The following is a 25,710-nucleotide window of genomic DNA, read 5'->3' on the forward strand; positions in this document are numbered from 1 at the left end:
GTAAAGGTTATGAAGGGAAAGAGCAGATGGGGGAAAATACCAAAATACATTATAATGATTTTTTTTCTTATTTCCTCTTTTAAGTGCTTAAGAATAACTTGTTTTAGGTAAAGCAAAATAAGTTTACTGAACTATTAAGACAACAACAATAAAGGTAAATATTATTTCTAATTTGCTGAAACTGTTGACCCTCAGAATGTTTTCAGGTATTTTTATTCAAAGCTTGCTATGTATTTAGGACATTTGTCTGCTCTGCTAAATTGTGTTTCAGACAAATGTTTTGTTTTCAAGTGCAGAAAAGCAGATCATTTTATTTTATTTTTGTCTAACTGAATTAAAGACCAACAAGAAAAATTTACCAAATCTGCACTGAGGAAATTTTCATTTGCTAAAGTTTGGGGGGAGGGTCTTTCTTCTTGCCAGGACAGGACAGAATGGTTGCGTTTAATTTAAAATGATTAATGAGATTTTGTCAGGCCCCTTGAGTGTACCAGCGCTGCAGTTTGTCAGGGCAACAACCTGGGAAACCGGGACGCCACTCTGTCGCCCCAAACCACTCTCCAGGCCAGAAATTAACTAGAGGGAACTAGTGCCAGGTACAAGTCAAGGGCACTGTCTCCTTAGTATTGACACTTTAAAAGTCTACATCAGAAATGTGTATGTTTGGGGACACAAACCTAAGATATTGTTTCCAGTCTCTCCTCAAGCAGTTAATCACTTATTAGAATGGGAAAACGTCTTTGACAGTTTGCAAAGGCAAGTATTTGAAGACAAAACCCTTCCTATGTCCTCCCTCCGCTCTAATGCATTTTAAAAATTAAAATAAACAAAGAATTTAGGATCTCAGGTTTCCATCTGTTTCCTTTTTTCTCTGTATTTTTTTTTAAGAGTTAGAGCAGTTGATCAGAAAAATCATTTTTCACTTTTTATTTATTTATTTATTTCATTTTTCACTTTTTAAAACAGTTTTACAGATAAGCATGATCTGATATTTAGTTGTGGTTTTAAATTAATCTGCACGATTAAAATTTTATTTGTACCAATTTTCTTCATCAACTAATGTTTAAAATAAATCACATGATCAGCTAGTACTAAAGTACTGAAAGAAGATGGTTGCTTATTTAGTAAGCAAAGTAATACTTTTCTTTGTGTTGATATTATAAACAAACTTTTACAAAATTATTACATTGTATTTGACTTAAGCATGTACCAGTATCAATTATAACGAATATCAGTTATCAGTACTCGGCCCAATATCAGTCCTGCATCACAGTAAGATTATGCAAGTTGTTACCTGCAGCAGTTATCAACACCAGTAAAGTACCAATATTTATGGCTTTTAAAAAAAATCTGTCCAAGTACCAATATTTATGGCTGTATTTTCATTTTATTTTCTTTTTAAATGTATTCTATTAATTTATTCATATCATGACTGTATTTTCAATCTCTCCAAATGTTCCACTGAAAAGAAACTTCTCCCAACAAAAGCATCACGCAAAAAATCTTGATGACGTAGTGAACATCTCGGGATTATTTCTATGGAAACTTAACATGGTGTACATTCACCAACTTTTGTTAAGCCGACAAAATGAACAAGTGCCTTGATGCTGAACAATTTTAGGCTGTCACTGAATAGAGAAACCTCTGCCACCGTGAGATCTGCAGTGAAGACCCAGTGGCGTGGCCTAGTTGGCCAAGGCTGCTGGTTTTACTCAGACAACAAAAGAAATAAAAAGAAGTATTTGTGTGTTGTAATGACAGTACCTGAGTCACCCATCACATCACCAGCAATGACTTTCTCCCAAAGCCACGTAAGGTGCTCAGTTCATTGTATTTCAAAGATGCGCAAAACCCCTAAACTCATACACACACTTTTGTTTATAGAATTCAGAATTATCTGTTATTCAGTATAATAAACTAAAAAACCCAAATGAGTTTACAAAGAGGTCACAATCACTCATTTTATTTCTCTTTGGTGATTTTTCTTCTTAACTGCAAATTTGAAACAGCATATTTTTCTATTTTTTTCTCTCTCATTTAATTAATGTTAGAATGAGGAGAACACACAATGTTTTCTAGGACTTCCATCAACAGAGATTATTGCAGCATTGGGCAACAAGCTAGAGACATTTCTTGGGTCATGAGACTCAGTGAATTAGGTTAAACCCAATGCCTTGTAACTGCTACCCCAGGGGAGATCTCTTACCGTAATGGAGGTGGGCTGAGCCTGGGTCTGCTTCCCAACCCCAGAAATCCGGTCTTGTCAACACAGCTGAAGCAAATCTATTTTTCGTGACATTGATTTTAAATCCAGAACAAAAGTAAATGTTACAGTGAACCCCACACACACACTGTGAGTAGATTCTGTCTCTTTACTAGTAACCGTCTAAAGTAGATGGCTGCTCTTGGAAATCAGCGCAAGGTGACCTACCCAAATCAAATGCTTTATATCTTACACAGACAAAATAGCCAAATTCATTTTTAAATCGAGATATCTTTTTAAAATTTTATTTTATTAATTTATTCTTGTTACATCTCAATGGTTATCCCATCCCTTGTATCCTCCCATTCTTCCCTCCCTCCCATTTTCCCCTTACTCCCCTCCCCTATGACTGTGCCTGAGGGAGACTTCCTTCCTCTTTATATGCTCATAGGGCATCAAGTCTCTTCTTGGCAGCCTGCTACAAGAACAAACCTCGATAGCTGAAATAACTTTCTTCTAGGTATTGCCAGCATATGCTTCCGTGTTTTCTCCATAAAATGAACTTTTGTTTTATAGTAAGAAAAAATTTTTTTTAATTTTTAAAAAGTGTATTCACTTTACATCCTGATCGTAGACCCCTCCCTTATCTGCCCCCATACCCCACGCTCCCTCCCTCTTCTCCCTCCCATTCCCCTCCCCCAGCCCTCAGAAAGAGGGAGCCCTCCTCCCCTACCAACTGCCCCCAGCCTATCAAGTCTCATCAGGACTGCCTGTGTCCTTTTCCCCTGTGACCTGGCAAGACCGCCCCGCCAGAGGGAAGTGATCAAAGAGGTGTCAACAGAGTCCCTGTCAGGGACAGCCCCTGCTCCCCTTACTAGGGGGACTCAAATGGAGCCTAAGCTGCCCTCAGTTACATCTGAGCAGGGCATCTAGGTCCTCTCCATGCATGGTCCTTGGTGCGTCAGACTCTATACCCGCCCCTCTCCGCCCCCGCGCCAGCCCAGATTTGTAGGCTCTGTTAATATGAACGCACTTAACTATGGAGTTCCTGGAAGCAGGACATTAAAGAGAAGAAATTTGTGTTGCTGTTGTAGGAAAAGTCCACTAGGAAGAAAGAGCAATGCGATGAAGAAATAGAAACGAAACATGAAATCTGAGTGATGGTCGTCGTGGCTGTGGAGTTGGAGACTAAGAAGAAAAAAAAAAAAAACTCAAGCAGGTAAGCTAAAATTCTGTCAAAATTTTATATTTCCAACTTCATATCACTTACATCACAGCTATGGCCAGTTCTAGTATAGTTCAAATAGGTACAGATAATACAGCAGTGAGTAGGGGTGCTGTGGCTTTTTGAGAATCACATGAGCACTATAGGGACCACAGCTACACTGGTACTTCGTGCTACTTTTGTGGCTCTCAAGTACTCTGTGTATGTAACTGTGATGATTTGAAAGAAAATGGCCCCCATAGGCTCACAAGAAGAGGACACTATTAGGACATGTGGCCTTGCTGACTGCTGGCGTAGGTGTGGCTTTGTTAGAAGTGTTTCACTAAGCGTGGGCTTTGAGATCTCAGATGCTCAAGCCACACCCACTGCGCAGTCTCTTCCTGCTGCTTGTCAACAGGGATGCTGCGCTCTCAGCCCCTTCTCCAGGACCATGTCTGCCTGTGTGCTGCCAAGCTTCCCACCATGATGGTAATGGACCAACCCTCTGAACTGTAAGGCAGCCCCAGTTAAATGTTTCTCTTTATAAGCGTTGCAGTGGACATGACGTGCCCTCACAGCAATAGAAGCTCTAACTAATACAGTTATTAACCTGAAGGAAAAACAGGAGAAAATATGTTATTTTAATATTTCTGGCAGAATATGTTAATATCATTGGCAGAAATGTGATTTTGACAAGTGTCTTCAAACCAAAGCACGGAAATCAAAGTGTGTTGCAATCCTGAACCACGTGTTGTTGTTAGAGAGTAAGGTAAGCAAAAGTAAGAGTAAGGAAAAGCTTAGTTAAGGAATGACTGGAAAATACGGCGGGAGGACTGAAAAAGTGACTCAGCATTTTATTTTTGTGTACAGTTGGAGCTGTGTAAAACGTGTCACTTCTGACCAGTTTTCATTCTTCCGAATACCAATCCAAAATATAAAACAAAAATGCAATAAACTATATTCTGGGAAAAATCAATATAGGTTTATAATGATATGCTTTTAATTATGAAAGTGAAATATAACTGAAGCATGAACTTTAGCACTGTCAATGGAGAAGGAGAGGCAGCAAAGGCTTTGAGAGACACTTTTGAGGCAAACCATCTTAGTGTATTAAGATGAGGAGGAAAATGCTTATTCCGTGTGGCCCGAAAGTGTTGCCATCGAAAGGTGAACAAGGACAGAGGCGGAGTTTTGTTGGGTTGAGAAGAAGGTGACAATAAGGGGAAAGGGCATTAGCATGGATGACAACACATTCACTTTCAATCAGTGAAGGTCCAGAGATGACAGTTCCATAAAGGTGACTGTATTAGTTACTTTCTGCCATTGTGACAAAACACCATGGCTAAGACAACTTACAGTAGGAAGAGTTTATTTGGCTTCTGGATCCAGAGGCATGAGGTTCAACTGTAGTGACGTGGAGAAATTGCGGCAAGCAGCAGGTACGGTGGTGGCAGGAACAGGAAGCTGGGAGCTCGCAGACTGAACCACAGGCAGGAAGCAGAGAGAGCAAACTGAGAGATGGAGGCCTTTAAACCTCTAAGCTTACCCCAGTGATGTACTTCCTCCAGCAGGGCCAACATGCTTCCCACCAGGATAGGATTTAACCAACACCAACAGTGCCACTAGCTGGGAACCAGGTGCTTAAATAGCCAGGACCATGGGGCACATTTCACATTCAAACCTCTTCAATAATCTATTGTTCCCATGGGAGATAAAGGTAAAGATAAAGTGCTGAGGAACTTGTCCTAAGCCAGTAGGAAACAACACAAATCAAGGGCGTAGACCGATACCATCATATATATTTAGCACAATACGTGGTCTAAATAAGGACTCACTGAATGTGCACAGCAGATTTTGACCAGGTGTTCTCAAGCCAAGCATCCTGAAACACCGTCTCTTTACTTCCATGTCTCAACCATCCCGAATTAATTTTAAAAGGAAAAGTATCAGCCCAGGACCTCCATGACTTAGTTCTCAAACCAAGTTCTCAGCACAAAGGAGATTTATTTGCTAAAGAGAGAGAGAGAGAGAGAGAGAGAGAGAGAGAGAGAGAGAGAGAATGGATAAGAGACAAAGACAGGAGATAGAAGAAGAGGGAGAAGGGTACAAAGGAGAAAGGGGGAAGAAAGCTGGGGGAGAGGGAGAAGGGATATTTTGTCCTGGAGTGGTACCAAGGACTGCCTCTGGATAGAGAGGAGACAGACAGGGCACTTAGGAAAATGGCAGTTTATAAAGGTAAAATGGGGGGAAAAAAACCCTATTAGGATGAGATGTTTAATTTTGATTGGACACATTATTTAGATAAGCGTAAGGGAGCTTTTGATTGCTGGACTTCAATACTTCGATAGCTGGACCATGGTAGTCAGCCTCAGGAGAAGGGAGAGGCCAGAGAAGGGAGCAGACCTTGGGGGTCCAGTTTTAGAAATGCAATCTAACAGTTCTGAACAAGGCAGAGGGAATGGGAGAAGGGCAAAGACCTGCCCGGGCTACACTCGCCATGCTCATGGTGGCCAGACTCCATTCAAATATGAAGAACCTTGAGGGTAGGCAGTTAGCTCAGGTAGAGGCAGCTGCACAACAAGCCTGCTCATTCAGCTACCACAACCCAGATGAGAAGCCAGAGAATGTGGTGTGAGTCTGTGGCCTCAGCATTACTACAACAAGGTAGGAGGCAGAAACAGGAGAATCAGCCAGAAGCTTTCAGGCCAGATGGACAATGGTACCCAGACTGGTGGAGATAACAGGACATGGCTTTTCTCAACAAGGTGGGAGGCAAGAAAGAGTCCTGAAATTTGCCCTCTTATTTCCACATGTGCACACACATCCACATCCACATAGGCAGCTAACTTGTCAAATAAGTGAATCAAACAAAAAGGTCATCTTTCAGCCAGGTGGTGGTGGCACACACCTTTAAAGCCAACACTCAGGAGACAGACCACCAGGCTGGGCCTGCTACATAGCAGGTTCCAGGAGAGCCAGAGGTACACAAAGAAACCTTGTCTCAAAAAACAAAAAACAAACAACAACAGAAAAATGAGAATAAAACAACAACAAAAACCAACAACAAGAACAAAACAAAACAAAAACAAATACCTCAGTACCAAGTTCCTGCATTCAGAAGTGTATTATTTTGCTAATATGTCCTCACCAGTATATTAAGGGTTCCATTTCCAAATATTCTTTTTTTTTTTTATCAGTTTGAATTCCAGGTATTGCTCATATACCACATATTTCAAAAAGTTAGAGGAAAACATTTCAAATAGTGTTACCTAAGCAAACGATGAATGACTGAGGGGATTGGTGGCATTAAAACCACAATGTGTCACTATTTTATTATGTATAGTTGTTATGATTGTAACCTCACTACTTGGGGAGGAAGGCCAGGAACATCAGAAATTCAAGAGTACCCACAGCAATACAGTGAGTTCTAGGCCAGACTGGATGACATGAGTCTGTGTCCTCAGCAAAAAAAAAAAAAAAAAAAAAAAAAACCCACCTAGCCAAGCAGCCACCTTAGAAAAAAAAAGGTAGGAAGGAATATTATGAAGCACCATGAAAGATTATGTGCTTGTGTACTAGTCTACACACCCAAAACCAAAACAATGCATGAAACTAAAACAAAAAGGAAGATGAAAACAAATGAGCAAGTAGGGCATGATTGCACATACCCATAGTCCAGCACTTGTCGGAAGGCGGGAAAGTCAAAAGTTCAGGTCATTCGCAGCTATGTGTTGAGCTCAAGGCCATTGTGGGCTACATGGACCCTGTCTCAAAAAGTATACAAGAAACCACAAAGAGTGCGCGGGACTGACCTTGGCCCTCTGCACATAGGTGACAGTTGTGTACCTTGGTCTTCATGTGGGACTCCTAACAGCAGGAGCAGGGGCTATCTCTGAAACGGTTGCCTGACTTTGGGACCCCTACCCCATACTGGGCTGCTTCATCCAGCCTCAGTAGGAGAAGATGCATTCAGTCTTACTTGCAACTTGGTATATCAAGGCTGGTTGATATTCGTGGGAAGCTTCCCCTTCGCTGAGGAGAAAGGGAGGAAGAGTGGATGGAAGCACTGAGAGAAGATGGAGGAGGGGGCTGGGCGTGGGAGGTGAGGGGGGAGGGGAAACTGCAGTCAAGATGTAAAGTTAATTAATCAATCAATTAATTTAAAAATAGGCAAGAATAGTTGTTAACTAGCTGATAGACCATCTAATTTTATACTCAAGACATGTTATACTATCCCATATTAAATCTTACCCTAATGACTATGACATGTGCAAACACAACTCCAAGTTCAACCTCGGCCCTGAACATCTCAGAGTATGCAGAAATGCTTTAGAGGCAAACGCCACTTTCTAGGATGGCTTATTGCTCTTGATTGCTTTGCCTAACACACTTATAGCCACACACCCAATGAAACCAAACGGGTGCCCCAATACTCTGGAGGCTGAGGCAAGGGAGAACAGGGAGCTTGAAGCCACCCTGGGCTACGGATAGAGACTAGGTTTAAAAATAACAGATGCTGTTGTCTCCACTACTCACTATGTAGAGCACGTTCTCTTCTTAGTAGAAGTGGGATGAAGAACCTTCTTAGTATAGTCCCACCACAGCCCTTGACTCTCTCTAGGCATACCTCTAATGACTCTCTCTGACTTTGACCCTTCACCTAGGTTTCTCCTCAAGGTCTCCCTGTGTACACAGATCAGCCAGCCATCTCTAGGTACCCAGCATCAGTAATTTGTCAAACAGACCCACACTCAGGTTAAGACCACCCCAGTGAGTCTTAGCCTTTCCAACAGGCACCTGCCTTGTAAGGGGGGGGGGCAATTATGGGGTTTATTGTCTAAACCAGGACACTTTTGAGAGTGTTAAAATGCAAAAAACAGATGGTGCTTCAACCTAGCAGGCACAAGGCAAGGATGTATGGTTATGCTGCTCATGACTGTAATACAATGTGATAAACACAATAATAAAAATTTAAACACTTTGAGATGGAGGCATGTTGCATGTAATGCATGCAGAGTTCAAAATTTGTTTTCAATCAAAAACATCCCTAAATTGTTTTCCAGTTGGAATCCATAAAAATTAAAAAAAAAAAAAAAAAAAAAAAGAAGCCTGTGATGCTGGGCCACTTACATCAAGCTTCATAGCTCAGCCCCAGCTTGGGACGGAAACTCACCTTTTGGAAATGCGTTTCATAAGTAGTTTCCTGTAGAAAGACATATCATTACTATATGGGCTTAGAACTCTCATATTTAATTGACAATGATTTTGTAATAAGAGCCATGGATAGCATGTTGCTTACTCTTTTATTGTATTTACTAGACTAAGAGCTTTTGCTTCATGACTCGTTTAGCATTTACTAGATCTTCTGAAGAGATAACTGTGGTTTTTATTTTCTTTCTTTTGGTAAAAGACAAAGCCTTCCTGAAGACAAAGACTATTATTTTCTCAAAAGTAAATGCACATCTTAATGTTAGGGTTAGGCTTGGAAATTATGATTTTATTGAAATGTCAGTTACAGGGGCAAGCGGAGCGTAAGAAAATGCATGTATAAAAAAAAATGAAAGAAATGATATGTCTAAAATGTGGGTTGGTTGTTATTGTTGTTCACAAAACCATTTATTTAAATTATATTTTAGTAGATACCTCATTTCATTAGGTGACTATATGGATGAAGATTCTGCAAAAGGATGACTCAAACCGTTACTCAATAAAATGAGTATAGCTGGGTTTGGAGAAGGGCACCTGTGATTCTGGCACTAAAGAGGGTGAGCTGAGGCTGGAGGACATCAAGTTTGAACCTGACTTGGGTTACTTAGAAAGACTCTAGAGAAGAAGAAAGTATAGGAGTAAGAGGAAGAAAAAGAGAAGGAGGAGAGGGAGAGGGAATGCAACCCAAAGACAGAGTGCTTGCCTACGTGAGGTGTGTGAGGCCCTGAGTATCATCCCCAACAAACTCAGAAGACAAAGCCAAAAGATAAAAATCCATTTATGTCCTTAGAAAATGAGCAGAGTCCCCTGGATATAACATTTCCAAACAGAGCATTGTCACTCTTCTCTACCACGTTCCTTCTAGACTAAAAAGAAAAAAAACAAAAACAAAAATAAAAACAAAAAACACTTATCTAAGAACAAGGATATGGACCCCATATAGTCAATGCAGAAAGAGTCTTATGCCGTTAAATGGTTGCAAATATTTCTTCACCTTGTACAAACTATCAAAGAAGATGAAGTTGTTTCTTTCTTTTTTTAAATATATTTTATTAATTTATTCTTGTTACATCTCAATGATTATCCCATCCCTTGCATCCTCCCATTCCTTCCTCCCGCCGTTTTCCCCTTACTCCTCTTCCCTATGGCTGTGTATGAGGGGGACCTCTATGTTTCTTTCTTTCTTTTTTTTTTAATCTATGTGATAGATATAAGAATGAATAAAAGTACAATTTTATTTGGGGAAAAAAAACCATCTCAGTTCTGTTCCAAAGAAGGAGTCTGAGTAAATGAAGCACTTTGTTTTCCCAATGTAAGGGCTTGAGGTCTGTTTGAATAGGCATATGATTATGAGTGTGTTTTGCAAAAGTAACTTTTATTTGCCTGAGGTAATTTTCATCTCGGAGGATTACTGCTGAATAACTGGCCCCTTTCTAATGGTTTCTGAACTCTGGCTGGCTGGTTCACCTCAGCTGTTCTGATTCAAACTGCTCTCCAAGACGACTGGCAGCGTCTGACTGAATTGTTCTGCTTGGCTTCCATTAACTTTAGCAATCTGTTTTAATCTTCTGGCTCCTCCTCATTCTCTGGCTCATTCCGTCTTTACCTGTGTCTAGCTTGTTCAGTTTTTAACCTGTCTTTGTAAAACTCCCCTCCCCTTCTGCACTGCTCACTTAGGTCACCTCTCTTTCCTATCCCCTCTCATGAGAGTGGGACCCATCTTATTCTGTCAAATCTTTCTCTGATTCATCACATTGTCTGACCCTCAATTAGACATCACTTTCGAACATGGCTGCTTCTATCTACAAACATTGTTTGGGATTAAAGGTGTGTACCAAAGATGTATGTGTATTCCAAGATGGGTCGTACTGTAATCCATGGCTTGCCTGCATTCCGACAAGATGACATAGGCCTAGAAGGTTTTTGGATGTGGTCCCTTGCTAAACCAGGCATGTTGCTAGATTGAAATTTCTCTGTATCTTCTTTATTTCTGTTTAAGCTAAAAATTGTAAACAGTATAACAATTACAACAGAAACAATTATCAATCACATAAACCTTACAGAGCATTCTTAAGAATCAAAGTCCTTATCATGTCTTTCCACAAATGCCAATTTCAGTATCAAGGTTTTCCAGTCTGCCCTCAGACAAGATCTTTATCACTATTGATGAAGCCCATAGTGTTTCATGACCTATGGAAATATAGGCAAAACCTATTTCCCAATGTAAAACATTCCTTGACTTCTATTCTGATGTTCAAATATCTTTAAAGTATGCAGGTTAATTTAATTCAGTAGTTTTGGGTTGTTGTTGTTGTTTTTTTTTTTAATTGTTGTTGTTGTTCTTGTTTTCTGCAATCCAGTGTCTTTCAGCTATCTTATTCCCCTTTTCTGTTTACCAAAATACAGTTAGATATTTATGAATTCACACACAAAGTAGATTCTTAGGCATTCACATTCTATACCGAGATCCATGCCAGTGGCTTCATGGCAGTGAGGCAGGCTTCTTACCCATCGTCAATGAGATGTCTATCTTCATCCTCAATTTCATTAGGTACCATAGGTTCACCATTAAGCATCTCCTCTTCTCTTATTTCTCTTGTCTCTCAAGTATCTGTATTATTTTTCTTATTGTATAGCTATTTTTTCAACCTTTTTGGAGAGGAAATATATAAAGATTGCAATTGAAAGTAGGAAGGGGTTTACTCCAACAGTCACAATTGCAATAAGATGGCTTTCCTATACCCTCCACTCCTACCCTTTGTCTTAAGGGACCTGAAATGGATTTTCCCAATTTTTTTAATTCAGGAAATGTCTGTCTATATAATTAGAATTGTCTTTTGGGGTAGCTTACTGTGACTGGCTGTCTCAGAGGCCTCTGTGTCATTCCTTCCTGTTTTTATCCATGTGATTCATTGTCTCAGGCTCCTTTGTCATTCCTTGCTCTAGACTAGAGGCTTCTGTGGCTCTGGAGTCTCCCGAGTCTCTCTCAGCATCCATCTAAACTTGTAGATTTGATGTTTCCTCTGGAGGAGATGATCCCCAGGCAAATTTCTCCTCTGTGGCTTTGCTTCAGATGTCTCCTGTCCTCTGTGATATTTCTGTCAGATGTCCTCTGCTTTCTACAACGTCAGTGAGCTTTTTCCTTCTCCAGTCATGCTGGGTGCGTGCTAGATGTAAAAGTAGCCTCTGTTGACCTGAGGCTGACTGCTGAATAAGCTCACTGTTTCTAGTTCTTTTGGAACTGTGCCTGGATGGTTCAACTTGGTTGTTCTTTCTCAAAACTCCTCTCCAAGGTGACTGACTCAAACTGGCTTCTCTTGGCTTCTCACTGAATTTCTCTGCTTGGAAAAACTGCCTCTGAGCTCTACAAACTGAACTGCATGAACTCACCTGTACTCAAGTGAACTGCTGTCAACTCTACTATACTCCTGAACTCTACTGAACTGTATCCTACTGTATTGTCTACTATTTCTCTCTCCTATATTCTATTCTACTACATTTCTCTCTCTCTCTCTCTCTCTCTCTCTCTCTCTCTCTCTCTCTCTCTCTCTCTCTCTCTCTCTCTCCCCTGTACCCTACTCTACTATCTTAGCTCTGCTGTACTGCTCTTAAGTAGCTTCTCTTTCTTGTCTGTTCTCCTGAGAGTTGGACATATCTCTCTCTGACTCATTCTGTCAAATTGTCACTTTGTCTGACTGTTAATTAGACACCACTTTCAAGCATGGTTGCTTCCTCCTACAAACTAATCTGACCTACATTTTTGGTGGATTAAAGGTGTGTACTGAGGGCATGTCTGTATTCTAGCCAGATGGATGAAACATGTGTTAGATTAAGTACAGTCATGTCGCTGGATTAAAATTTTTCTACAGTGTTTTTATTGGTGCCTGTATTTAGTATTTGTCCAAATGGATATTATTCCAGAATGTTAGTTTGGACACTAACCCAGATTAATAGATTAAAGTGTGATATCTAAACATATTTATGTAGATGTGGATGAAATTGAGCCATGGCTTGGTTGGCTCTGTGTAAATTCAGATGTTCAGACTGTTGCTATGATTGGAACATCTAGAGTACAAAGAAAATAGAAGAAGACAAGAGCCTTAATTTTTTTCTTTAATTACTAATTGGACTTACTGATTTAACTAATTAACATAAGCTTAGGGAGTTGGCAGGCAGGTCTTGAATGAATGGCAGCTGGCTTTCTTCCTTCTGAACAGACCAGTGTCTAGCTGAGTATGCTTTGTAAAATTGAGGACGTTATGTACTGTGGTCTTTAGCTCTTAACTGTATTGCTCAAAAAGAGACACTTGCAACAAAACATGCTACAGAGTCTTACAGAAAGCAGCTCTCCTCTGCATAGACTGTCACTCTACAGAACACTATGGGTGTCACAGACTCTGCCACCTATTGGCTGTCTCAAGAACTCTGGGATTTTCTTCCCTCAAGGATTTACTTCATTGGTGGAAAAAGTTGCACTAATTCTACCTACTTCATGTATTTTGTTTGTTTTGTTCCTAGGTGCTCCTAATATAGTGCTTGTCTGTTAGCAGTTGGGATGGCCACTGCAGAAAAAGATCACTGTGGTGGGCAATGTAATTGAAATTAGCATCTCAAAGTTATGCTGATAAAAATGTGTTTCCTAGAACTGTGAGAATTCTGAATATTTTCTAAAGTATGGTCTATATACTCATGTTAAAGATTATGTATATCTTATTAGGAATAGGAAATATCCTCATTGTTTCATATATACAGATAATATTGGTAACTTAAGCTTCCACTCCCACGATTCTGGGATTACAGGCATAAATTCCATGCTAGATTTAGCCTTATTTTTTTAAAAGAACATATATGCATATGAAATAACATGTCTTTTATCTTTTTAACTTTTTGAAATAATGTTCTGTGTTTAATGAGCCTACATTCTGAATGACATTTAAAAAGTCAAAATGACCATTCATGTATATAATCCCAGGATGCAGAAAATTGGTGCTGAGGCAGGAGGATCACATATTAGAGGCTAGTCTGAACTACATAGTGAGTTCAAGAAAAGCCTGCCTAAAATAATGAAAACTCTGTTTCAAAGCAAAGAACCAAAAAATATAATGAGTCATTATACTTTTAAATACTTATTCTTAATTTTTATATTGAACATGATTTTTGAAAAGAAAATATGCAATTACATTTTAAAGCCTAATAGATATACGCAAAAAGTTACTGTGTAATCTATGTCAAAATTCTTTTACGGAATCATTTCCATTCTGAAGTTAGAAAAAACATACATTTGCATGGCATATGGCACAGGTGTAAATCACACTCTGAAAGATCTTACTCTTCTTGTTTTCAAGTCAATTTACAATTAGATTGATTTTTTTTTTAATTTTTAAAAAGTGTGTTTGCACGGGTGCCATACCTGTTAAGGCCAGAAGAGGGCGGCATTAGATCCCCTTGGAGCTGGAGTTAAGGCAGCTGTGAGTCCTCTCTGACAAAGGTGCTGGGGACTGACAGGATTCAGCAAACTTTCTTAACTTCTAATTGAGCCATCTTTCTGGTCTTATATTCTGTACTCTCCATAGAATCAATACTCTCCATAGAGATCATAGTTTTTAAGAAATGCAATTTCAAACAAATAATAAATTCTAAGTGGAAGGCAGACTTCATGTTGGTGAGTCAGTACAAAATGTACCCATACATGTGTAGCCAAAATACAAATGCCAACAGTGCCAGGTATGAAGAAGTTTTTTTTTTCAAGTTTAAACTATCAGGGCCTGGGTTGTAGAATGGGGGTGTAGCATTGGGAAGGTGTACTTGTCCAGCAAGTGCAAGACCTCGGGTTCAAGTGGAGGAAGTGAGGGAGAGAGAGAGGGAGGAGGGAGGAGGAGGGAGGAGGAGGGAGGAGGAGGGAGGAAGAAAGAAGGAAGAAGGGAGAGGGAAGGAAGGAAGGAAGGAAGGAAGGAAGGAAAAGAACAGAGCAAGAGGAGCATGAGTTTCTTATGACTCTAAAACTGATCTTAAGTTTTCAGTTCCTGCTGTAGCCTTCCAGGAGCTAAGGTTACAAGCACCCACCAAAACTCGGGGCTTAACATATGTGAAGAAAAATATGCAAGGCCAGGCATGGTGGCAAGTCACTTGAATCCCAGCACTTGGTAGATAGAGGCCAGTAAATCTCTGTGAGTTCGAGGCCAGCCTGGTCTACAAAGAGAGTTCCCATACGGCCAGGGCTACACAGAGAAACCCTGTCTCAAAAAAAAACCAAAACAGAACAAAAATGCAATTTTTGAATATTTTTGAAGATGGAAGTTCCAGGCGACTGCACTCAATGTTTGCTACTCTAAAATAAAAGGAAGCTCATGTAACATTTCTGTAAGTACTGTAATTCCATACATACATACATCCTTATGATTGAATATAGAATTAGTATGCATATCCAGAAAAGCATACACACAAAAAACCAGTTTAGAATAACATTTTAATTATGTTTTAGCATATGTGAGGTAATTTGTTTTCTCAACTTGATTCCCAGGTCAAGGTCTACAGCGTTTATTTGAACCAGCTACATATCTCATGTTCATAAGGGACCCTGGAGGCGATGACAAACATGGTTACTCCAGCCTTCACCAAAGCAATACAGCGCAGAAGCCAAGACAGTGATACACAGCATAGAACAGTGACAACTTCAGCTCCACGGAAGTGACAAATCTCTTTCAGGTAAGAGGCTACACTATTGCTTTCTTCTCATAAGGTTAGTACCATTTAAATAAACTAAGAGGACTCTCTGCATCAGGGCTGGGAAGTGTGTGTGTGTGTGTGTGTGTGTGTGTGTGTGTGTGTGTGTGTGTGATGTCTACACTCCCCCACTGTTGCTCAGGTTTCTTGACTAGGGATAATGCTGGCACTAACTCTATAATCTCACCATTAATATTTACTATAAGGGAACACAGATTACATGCACAGTCTGTCCAAACATTTCCATGAACATTTTTTATAAATTCATAGTGCAGAAAGTCTTGCCATTCGACCTCAACAATATATTTAGTACTTACATTTGTTTCGTCAGAGGGACTAAACACTGTTTCGCTCACTCATGTCACAGAGGGAGTAAATGCCACCTTCAACCTAGATAAGAATGTCAAAATTAATTTGTATGACTTATGGAGAAGAATGTTAAGAATCATCCAAATACTCACACATGAAAATTATAAAAGTAAATAAGTGACAGTCAAACAAATGAAATCTCTAGAGCTGCAGGAAGACTTTCAAATTGCTGATTCGTTTAGTTTTAAATTTTCACTATTTTCTGTGTAGTCACACACACAAAGTCTCTCACTGTGGGATGGTGGCTTTTAAAGAAAAATAAAGAACCAAAGTGTAGCGTTATTACTTGTTGCCATTTTGCTATAAAATGGAAATTTTGTAAATGAATTATGTTGCATAGGGTGCATAAGTGGCAGTTTCCTGTGGGAAAATATGAAATGTACATATTTATCATTTACCAGAAAGATCATGGTCCCTTTTTTCTTGTGATGTTTAATGATTTCTGCAAACATGAATTTTTTTGTTTGTAGTAATCCATTTATGCTTGAGAATGTCAAAGAACCTGCTTAGCAGAGGGTACCTATTCCTTCCTACTTAGACCGTAGTGGGTCTTTATATCAGAAAATTCATTCGGTTCATTTCTAAGATATAGGTTTACTTTTACTGTCTTGTGTATGCATCCGATAGTTCAAAATGCCTTGTTTACAAAGTAGAGCATGTTCAAAGGCCAGACATACTTTTTGTTATTATTTGAAAGGAAGTCATGTTTTTCTGCAAAGTAAAATTGAATAGCCAGCTGTCATTGTTGTAGGAAAAAAAAAAGGGAAGTGACCAAGAGAACCAATTATTAAATATAATTTCTTAATTGTAACTGACATACTCAAACTCATGAGCCTTTTCTGTACGGTTGCTTAAAGTGGCATGTACGTTTACTTCCCTTGTTTTACCTTTGGAATTAACGGTGTTTTGGCACATGGCATAAACCATGCTTGATGCCAATACTTAAAACAGAGTGTCACAAATCATGAACAGTAAGAATCACTCAGGCACATTTGGAATATTATTTATGAATAAGGAAGATGTCCCTTTAACTTTTGTTGCACTAGCCTTTGATGTATTTCCTCTTTATCATCTCTGGTAACATTCAAAAGAGCTAAGCCTGGGGCCTGGGGTGTGTGAAGTGTCCTCTCCCATTCCCTCCTGGGACCACTTCATCTTCCAGGTGAGGTCTGAGGTGATTGATATTAAAAGGAAGCTGCCTGCTGAAGCACTGAAGCCAGACTAAATTCCTCTAAGATTCTAGGACCTTCTCCCTGCCTTAAATGCCTTGCTTCCTATGAGTCTTCATCTCAGATTGTCTGCTGCTTGCTTGGTACTGGGGTCTACTGGCTTTTGCCTGCATCTCTGGAAGAGCTCTATCTGCATTAGGTTCCAAGGCCTGTATTCAGTTCAGCAATTCGTACTCAGGGAGGAATACTGAAGACACACAGCAAGTTATGTGACTTGTTCACCAGTGACTCCAAGAAAAAACAAACAAACAAATACCACTTTTCCCCAATGCTAGTGCAGGCAACTTTAAATGTTTGCAATGCATCTTAGTTTGCATTTGTTATCTGAAACTAGTTAGGAAATGAATTTTTAAAATGATGGATTGAGAAACAGACATGAAAGTACCTGAAAGCATCAAATTAGTTTCCACACTCTACTAGAGGACAGATAGCTTAAATCTGCAGAAGTGGTGTGCTTCCTGGGAGTCTTCGAGAGGTGAATGTGGGGGTGGGGGGGGGGGCACGGACGCATGGAAAATTATTCAGGATTAGTTGGCTTTAAGAAACAAAAGCTTTAGACATACATGCAAATAGAGCACTCATGTATAAATAGGCAAATCTTCAAAAAAAAAAAAAAGAGTAACACTTCTCATTAAAAAAAAAAAAAACATTTGTTGCTGAGCGGAACTAGTGTTGCTTCTTCATCCAGAGAACAGGTTAGCTTCTTGCTTTTTACAGATCCTATGAATGGATACAGTCAGTGGCTGGCTTCTACTGGAGCATGAATCTTAAAACATATGATCAGGGAGAATTAATTCTTGCCCCAAGGCAAAGAGCACTTCCTTCTCTCTTTGCGGATGCTACTTCTGTTCAACACCAAGGCGAGTCTTTCTTTCTGCATGCAGCCAGCGATTTTATTTTTTATTATTATTATTATTATTATTATTATTATTATTATTATTATTATTATTATTATTATTATTATTATTATTATTATTATTTTTACCTCAGCTGCAGTGGAGCTCTGCTCAGCTGCAGCTTCCAGTTGGCGGCGGACAAGACCCCTTGCAACCGCCCCTAGGAGCCTGCGGGCCTGTGGAAGTGCGCTTGTTTACTTTTGCCCCGGAGGGTGGGGGTTGAAGGTGAATATAACAGCAGTTGAAAGACTTGAGATCTCAGGGCTCTGGAGCTGCAGAGCACAGACTGGTCTCCTGGTCTGACAGTTAACTTGAGCGCTGTTCCCAGACGGTCTGACAAACCAGGGGTGGAGTCCACCTGTGTCACAGGCACAGGAGTCACTATCAGCGCTACTGGTGGATTCAGTGCTCCAGTCTCGTCGGGTCCACCCCGGCTAACTGCAGGGAGGTCGGCGCAAAACTTCCTAGTCCGGAACCTTTATCACGAATATTTCCTCAGACCGACCCATATATACGCTTTTAACAGGCAAGCAAAGGGGGAGTGGGGTGGGTTCAAATAAGCTTCTATGTCTGCTGGTGATAACTTAAATATTGTCCTTCAACCAAACGCTGCAGGAGCTCATTAGCAGACACAGGTGCCTCCAGAAAGTTGAGCCCCTTCAGGTTAAAGTGGCTTGCTCAAGGTTATGCAAGTTCCGTCTAATCCCAACTATCTTTTAGCTGGGTCTCACACTCTGGTCCCTTCTGTTCTGAAGATATCAGAAGACCCGAGCTGGCCATGAAGGAGTCACTATTTACTGTCTGTGCTACTTATTAATAAAATTTCAATATGATAATTTCCTTCCTGACAAGTTCGGATAAGAGGGATCTCAGAGGCCAACAGACGCTGCCTGGTGGGTTACTTAAGTCAATGAGAAGCATTCTGCCTTTAGGATTAGCTGGGCTGAGAGGGGTCCTGGATCTTGTAGGGAATGGTCAGGCCAGTGGACTTTGACTGCTACCTTCCCTGAAGCTATTTACAAAGGGACCAAGAATCTTCCCCTTGAGGAAGGCAGAGTTTGATGTTTCTGTGATTTTTTTTTATTGTTTCATAATTAAAAAAAACCAACAAAAAACAAAAGCCCCTCTTCACATTTTGACCCCACGTAAACTCCAGTCACTTAATATTTTTTCAGTACTTGTGTGAGTGTCCCTGTGTCCCTGTGTCCGTGTGTGTGTGTGTGTGTGTGTGTGTGTGTGTGTGCATGTGTGTGCATGTGTGGGCATGTGTGTATATGTGCGTTTGAATCTAGAAAAGAAAGATGGTAGCATTCAGATAATTTATTTTTGCAGGGCTGTGCCTCATAAATTGTCATCTCAGGCCCTTATCCCATATTCTAACCTTTCTTTCTGTCCCTCCCTCCCTCCCCTCCCCCATCCCTCTTTCCCCTTCTCCCCGTCTCTTTTTCCTTCCCTTTTGGGGCAGAAAAGAGGGAAACATCAACCTTCAACTGTCAACTATTTTCCAAACACCAGCTAATGTTCCCCAGGACTGGCAGCAATGTGATCTTTCTGTTTTCAAATGTGTTTTTCAACATGTAATGGTTTGTTTGTTATGTCTCTCAGGGTGGTGGAAGGAAAGGTGGGGGCTGGCCTTATGAATGTGGAGGCTGCTTTTTGTTCCCTCTTCAGAATACCCAAAGCAGTGTTGTTTTTATTTTCATGAATATCGAAATTCGGGAACTAGGCGGTTATTTAAATACCAACACCTCCCCAAGTATGATTACTATAAAGAGATTTTTTTTTTAAAAAAAAAAATCTGCTACAGGAGGAGGGCTTTCTGGAGTGCTGAGAAGCCTTTTATCCTGATTCCTGAGTAGTTGCATGCAGATTATTACGTTTTATAATTTATCATTTTTTCACCTATGAAGCATGTCCCCTTATGGCATAGTCTGTTTAATATGTTTTTTTTATTTGAGAAATTAGAACTTTGTTTTGTAATATTATTTTATAAAACTACCATTCTTAGACATGTTTAAAAACAATATACTACTTAAATTGCACTAATAAAATTACCAATGATTTTTTTAAATTAAAGCCTTTACAATGAAAGATTCTCAATTCGATTGAAAGTATATGTAATTGCTGTTTAGATATGAATTATAAATATGTCTTCACTGTTTCTGACATAGTAAGTAGAATGTTAAATATGCAAGGAGAGTTTAAAAAACTGAGTAAATGAAAAAGCTACTTGTTATTATGTATTTATATATGTATATATATGGCTTTTATGCTTTAAAAAGTATTTAATTGTTTGAGATTAACTCCTCTTAAAAACTTTCTATTCTGAATGAGAACTTTAAAAAGCCAGTCTCAACAGTGTGTCTGCCATCAGAAAATGTTGGTTTTAAACTTCTTTTCCTCCATAAAATCTTATTAGGCTGCTTTCATGGTTACCAAGGATTTCGCCAAGAAACCGAAGACTAAATTGCTCTCCTCATTTAATCCACAGTTTTTATTGCGTGAGCCTTGCTAATGGCCCCACCGCGGCCTTTCAATCTTTTGTCCGTTCTCTCATCATCTCTTTCCAACTCACCCCGACATTGTGTCTACCCCCATGCAACTTAGAGAAATCGCGACTAGGAAATAATTTCCCCTTCTCTGCCTCTCCCTCTCTAATGGACACTTTATCACTCGGGAACAATCTCTAAGTCCGCGCGGCCCACATGGAGGCTTCCTCGCTCCTTCCCTTTACAGGCCCTTCCGCGCTTTTATGATCCGTTGCTGTGGTTGGAATGTTTATAGATAATAAACAACTAATCCATTTCTTGCCTAATGAATTGCCCCACCCGCGTACCCGTTTAACGCCCTAACTAGCTCCAGGATCAAGCTGAGCCATAGGCAGGGGGTGGGGTGTCAAGCTACCCAGGTTCACAGCCGTTTAAAATCAAAGCCTGGAACCCTATGTCAGCGACCCTTCTTTCCCGTTCCCAGGTGCTGCTCCCCAAGCCTACACCCCCACCCCACCCCACCCCCAGCCTCATTGGCTCTACCTCATTCCCGCTTCCCTTTTCAGGCGCCCCTGAATTTTCAAACCGTTGCTGGTGAAGGCAAAGCGAGGGGGCGGTTCTTGTTTGAGCAGCCCAGCGAGGCTTGCACTCCTTCAAGCGCTCAGCACTCTCCAGGTGATTTGCTGGAGCTAGCGGCTGCAGGATTTTTTTTCTAGTTTGGTTCAACCAGCTTCCACAGAACCCATCCCTGAGTGGTTAGAATTCCCGACTCTTTGCTGGGGGGAGTTTTGCAGTGCCCCCAAAGCTGCAAATAAGAGGCATTAGGCCAAGAAGTAGAGTGTGTGGGGATCGCACCATCTAGTTAACGCTCAGACTTCCGCATTTCGAATTCTCCAGACACCTAGGAACCGCGATGGGTCTGCCAAAAAACATTCCGAAACCAACCCTCGGAGAGGCGCTTTTATATACGTGGCAGTTGCACATGGCCTATTATTAGAAGAGCCAGAGTGTGTGATGACAGTGACTGAGGCTCACCAAGGGGCTCTGGGAACCCAACACCAGAGTCTCCCGCTGTGTTGCGCAGTGGGGAGTCCGCTGTCAAGTGTGCGCCAACCCTCGGCCGCCCCGCTGCGCCCCAGAACTTCAGTGTTCGACCCAGAGGCTTCCATTTCCTTAGCACCCAAGGTGCTGATTGGAATTGCGGTGACAAACAAGGACCTTACTGCAGCCACTCCCAAACCCACCTAACAGCGGTGTTTTGAATCTCTCCACAGACCTCTACGTAGGCAGTTTGAAAGTTCTGCCGATCTTCCCTTATAAATTAAACACTGGGAAACTAATGTTTGTCCCACCTTCCAGATGAACCCCGTGTCTCAAGATGTCATTTCTTCAGCCCCCCCCAAAGACTCCTTAGAAGCATGCACTCTACAATCTTGAGCCCCCCTTCCCCCCATCCCCACCTCCTTATGGGACTGTGCTTCTCTTTATTGTGAAGAGTACTTGAAAACGTTGGGGCATTGTTTATTGTCATTTGTGAACACAAAACTGTGGTTAAAGAGCATATAAACATGTCCCCTTCTTTCTTTCCGTAGTAAATGCTTTTTCCCGTTGTGTAGTGAGATTCTGACATCCTATTATTCCCTTTACTAATCCTTGTTTCCTGTTTGAGGCATTGGAGTCACATCACACACACACACACACACACACACACACACACACACACACACACACCTCTCATACAGCTGCTGGTTTCGCTAAGTGGATCGTGTCTATATCAGGACTCATTTGGGGCTGGCACTGAGAGGATGTGATTTTAAGAGGAATGTTCAGTAGACACAACCCTGGCCACCTGGCTGAAACTTTTCTCTCCTCACCTAAGAGCTTTATTCAAGTCATTTAAATTACTCAGCCCCACCCCCAATACACAAACACACACACAAGCTTTTCCAGAAGGCAAGCAATGTGTTTCCTAACAGAGGACAACAATACCCTCCACTCCTTTCTCTTCCTGGAGCCCGTTTTCATCTGCAGGACCTGGCGGTCCAGAGTAGGGTGCTTCATGCCTTCAAAGGATGGAGCTCATCAATGAAGGGACCTCCATGTTAACAGTTTTGATGCTAGTGTCCTCTAAGGAATCTTTATTCTGAGTCTTTATTGTTACCAAGCAAACCTCAAGATGAGAAAAGAAGGGGCAAAAATGAAAGAAAGAAAGAAAGAAAGAAAGAAAGAAAGAAAGAAAGAAAGAAAGAAAAGCATATTACATCGTTCCCTGAGGGAGTGGATTTTCCTTCTATAAGCCTGGAGTCCCATCCCTTCTTACCTGGGATCCTTTCTGTCACTTTGATCTAGGGAAGTGGGATCCACTTAGGCAAGAATCCGAAATGTCCTGAATGGTGGCCAGGACTTAGCTGAGTTTTGTTGAAAAGGTTTTCACTCTCTCAACTGGATGTCTCTTCACCGAGGAGGTTGCCCCTTGAGCAGGAATCCTGCAGAATGTTGGGGTTTTCCTATGCCTTTCTTCTGGCTTCCTCTCTCCTACTGAGCACAAAGTTTCAGGCTTGTTATGTATATCCCTTGATAAGGAAGAGGATTAAAAAACGACCCTCAAGGATAATCGCATAAAGGCAAACTATAACCCACTACTAGGTGCTTGATTATTTTTTTCTGACTTCACTGTTTGATTTGAACTTGCCTCATCAGAAATAAAAATAAAGAAGGACCCAAGCGTTGATAGGCTCTTCACATAATTGAATGTGTTTGTGGTTGATACAGAGTTAGGAAAATAAATCCTGGCTGCTAATGAGAAGAAGAAGGTAATTTGTATACATAAAGCTTTACATCACAGAAGATACAGCACGCACCAAAAAGCCTGCCTGGGCCTTCCCTACCTGTTGTAGACTTGCAGGAACTTGGTAGCTCAGAGTGAATGAGTCATCAGGAATTTTCCTGGGCCTCTCTGGCCTCCCACTGCTGAAACTGGATGGAGCAGAGCTTCAAGCAGCAGCAAGCCAGGCTCATTTTGTTTGATCATCAAAGGAACTGAGAACCCAGCCAGGCACCAATCCTTGCTTGCCTCCTAGGAAGTGCTGATCTGATCTGTTGGAAGTATTTGCACTTCAAACCGGTTTCTTCTGAGGGCACGAACCACTAGTCTCTTCCTTGCAGAAGGTGCAGAGCATCCTGTCCTCAGTCTTAACCTTGCCGCATGTACGGGTGCAGGTCCTTGCAGAATTGTGGGTGCATCCTGGCCACCTCCTGTAGAGTTGGTACCTACGGGAGTGGGGGTGGGACGGGAAATAAGGAGCCAGAGTGGTATCTTGATGAACTCATCCTGCTCTGAGGGTAGAGAGAAATCGAAGACTGCAGAAACCGGAAATTGCACATCAAAGCACTTTGCCAACTGTAAAGAACCCCACAATGGCAATGCTACGTGCTGCTGCAACTTTCTCCTGCACAAGTGCAAGGGCAGCTGCTAAGAGAATGCTGGGCAGAGCGTTCTAGACCCTCACTCACCTCTTTAGTTCCCACTCTCATCTCAAGGTGCGTTTGCTGAGGTTGGAGTTATACAGTCTTGAGTATTGCTGTGTCCTTTTTCCTGCGTGTAAGTGAAGCTGCCAGCACATTAGCCTTTAGAATTAGCTCTTAATTCTGAAGCACAAAATCACTCAAAATCACTGTGGAGGAAGCAGGGGCCTGAAGACCATTTCCTCCAGAACAGGCCCAAGGATGTGAGGTAACTTGAACATTGAAACTCACTGATAACTCAGTCCTGATTCTCACTTTTAAGATAGCACGAAAGGTGACCCCCACAGGCTTTTCTTCATTAAAGACAAATATGGAAGCGAAATACTCTGATCATATCTTACTGTGGGAAAGACTGTGTTTATAGAATTATAGTATTACGTCATATCTGAGTCTGAGTGCCCTCCAGCAACTTCCCCTATGAAAATAGAGAAGTTTACTGCATAGACGGGCAGTTTACTGGCTGAACCTGGAGAGCAATGAAAGTGTCTTGTGAAAGAGACAAGTTCAGATGAATGAAATGTAGATGCTGTTATGGGTACAGGTGACAAGATATAAAAGTGAGAACCTGTCTTTATTGTTGCTGTTGTCAGAAGGATAGAGGGTTCATATAGAAAAAAAAAAGGTAGAAACCCTGCTGACTAGCATAGTGGTAAGTGAAGAGAGTTGCTCCCCAGCCAGCCCCAACCCTATCCCGCCCCTTGCTAAGCATCTTCCCTGGCTCTCACTCTCTTGGCCACAGGAGCCTGCATTTCCTATCACTACCCTTCCTGTCTCTTCTTTACCCTTCCTTTCCACACCTAGCTCAGCGGTCCCCCAGAACACCTCATGGCTTCCTAGGTGAAAACCTAGGGAATGTGTTTCCTCCCTATTACTGCCATCCCCTGTCAGTTCTTCCCAGGATTTCTCAAGAAGCTACTAGGTCCCATGAGCAAGGAGATGTATTTATTCCCACTGAGGACTTAATAGGTGATTTAATGTACTCTCTGGTTCAACCTTCTATGGTTGCCCTAAAATGAATGTTTTGAGGATTGTTTTTTGTTGTTGTTTTGTTTGGTTGGCTTCAGTTTTTCAAGACAGGGTTTCTCTGTGTAGCCTTGGCTGTCCTTGACTCACTTTGTAGACTAGGCTGTCCTTGAACTTACACGGGTCTGCCTGCCTCTACCTCTCAAGTGCTGGGATTAAAGGCATGCGCCACCACCATCCTGCTATGTGTTTTTTAAACATACGACTAGAAGCTAAAATTTTAGGCAGTTTTATTACAAGGAGAGCTATTTAGAGGAGGGAAGAATAAGGTTCCTTTTAGTGATGGTTCTATTGTGTCTGTGTGCTGAGTTGACTCAGCTCTACTCCCTAAGGTAAATGAAGTCAGTTATTCTTTAAAATGGTATTGACATGTCCCCCCTCCCAATGTTTGTTTGTTTGTTTTAAAGATTAATTTATTTATTATGTATATAGTGCTCTGCCTGCATGTACATTTGCAGGCCAGAAGAGGGCACCAGATCTCATGATAGATGGTTGTGAGCCACCATGTGGTTGCCGGGAATTGAACTCAGGACCTCTGGAAGAGCAGACAGTGCTCTGAACCTCTGACTCCTCTCTCCAGCCCTCTCCCAGTGTTTTAGCATGGTCTTTCTGCATTACTCAAATTGGCCTCAAACTCAAGACCCTTCTACCTTAGCACTCGAAAATGAGTCCAGTAGGTGTCTATTTCCCACATCTCCTCTTCTTCTGGGGCCCTAGGTGCACAACTTGAAAACTATTATTTTATATGAAACCACCGTGTCAGATATTCACCTTACTGAAGACATGAGAAACAACTCATTGGATGTAGAAACATTGTATAGTTAGAAGCATCGCTAAGAAC

The 25,710-nt window shown here is 41.1% G+C and overlaps 2 long non-coding RNA genes across 2 annotated transcripts; one reads left to right on the plus strand and one right to left on the minus strand.

Moving 5' to 3' along the window:
* The first annotated feature begins 3,296 nt into the window (after positions 1-3,296).
* Positions 3,297-19,976, plus strand: LOC311584254. The gene is made up of 3 exons (XR_014774810.1): positions 3,297-3,422; positions 15,136-15,320; positions 19,298-19,976. It is a non-coding gene; the product is annotated as an uncharacterized lncRNA (long non-coding RNA).
* LOC311584255 lies at positions 9,770-20,931 on the minus strand. The gene is made up of 3 exons (XR_014774811.1): positions 20,865-20,931; positions 15,656-15,728; positions 9,770-11,264 (listed from the first exon to the last, which is right to left on the minus strand). It is a non-coding gene; the product is annotated as an uncharacterized lncRNA (long non-coding RNA).
* Between the last annotated feature and the right edge of the window lie 4,779 nt (positions 20,932-25,710).

The sequence above is a fragment of the Acomys minous genome (assembly GCF_964271855.1).
Source record: "Acomys minous genome assembly, chromosome: 15".
NCBI classification, from domain to species: Eukaryota; Metazoa; Chordata; class Mammalia; order Rodentia; family Muridae; genus Acomys; species Acomys minous.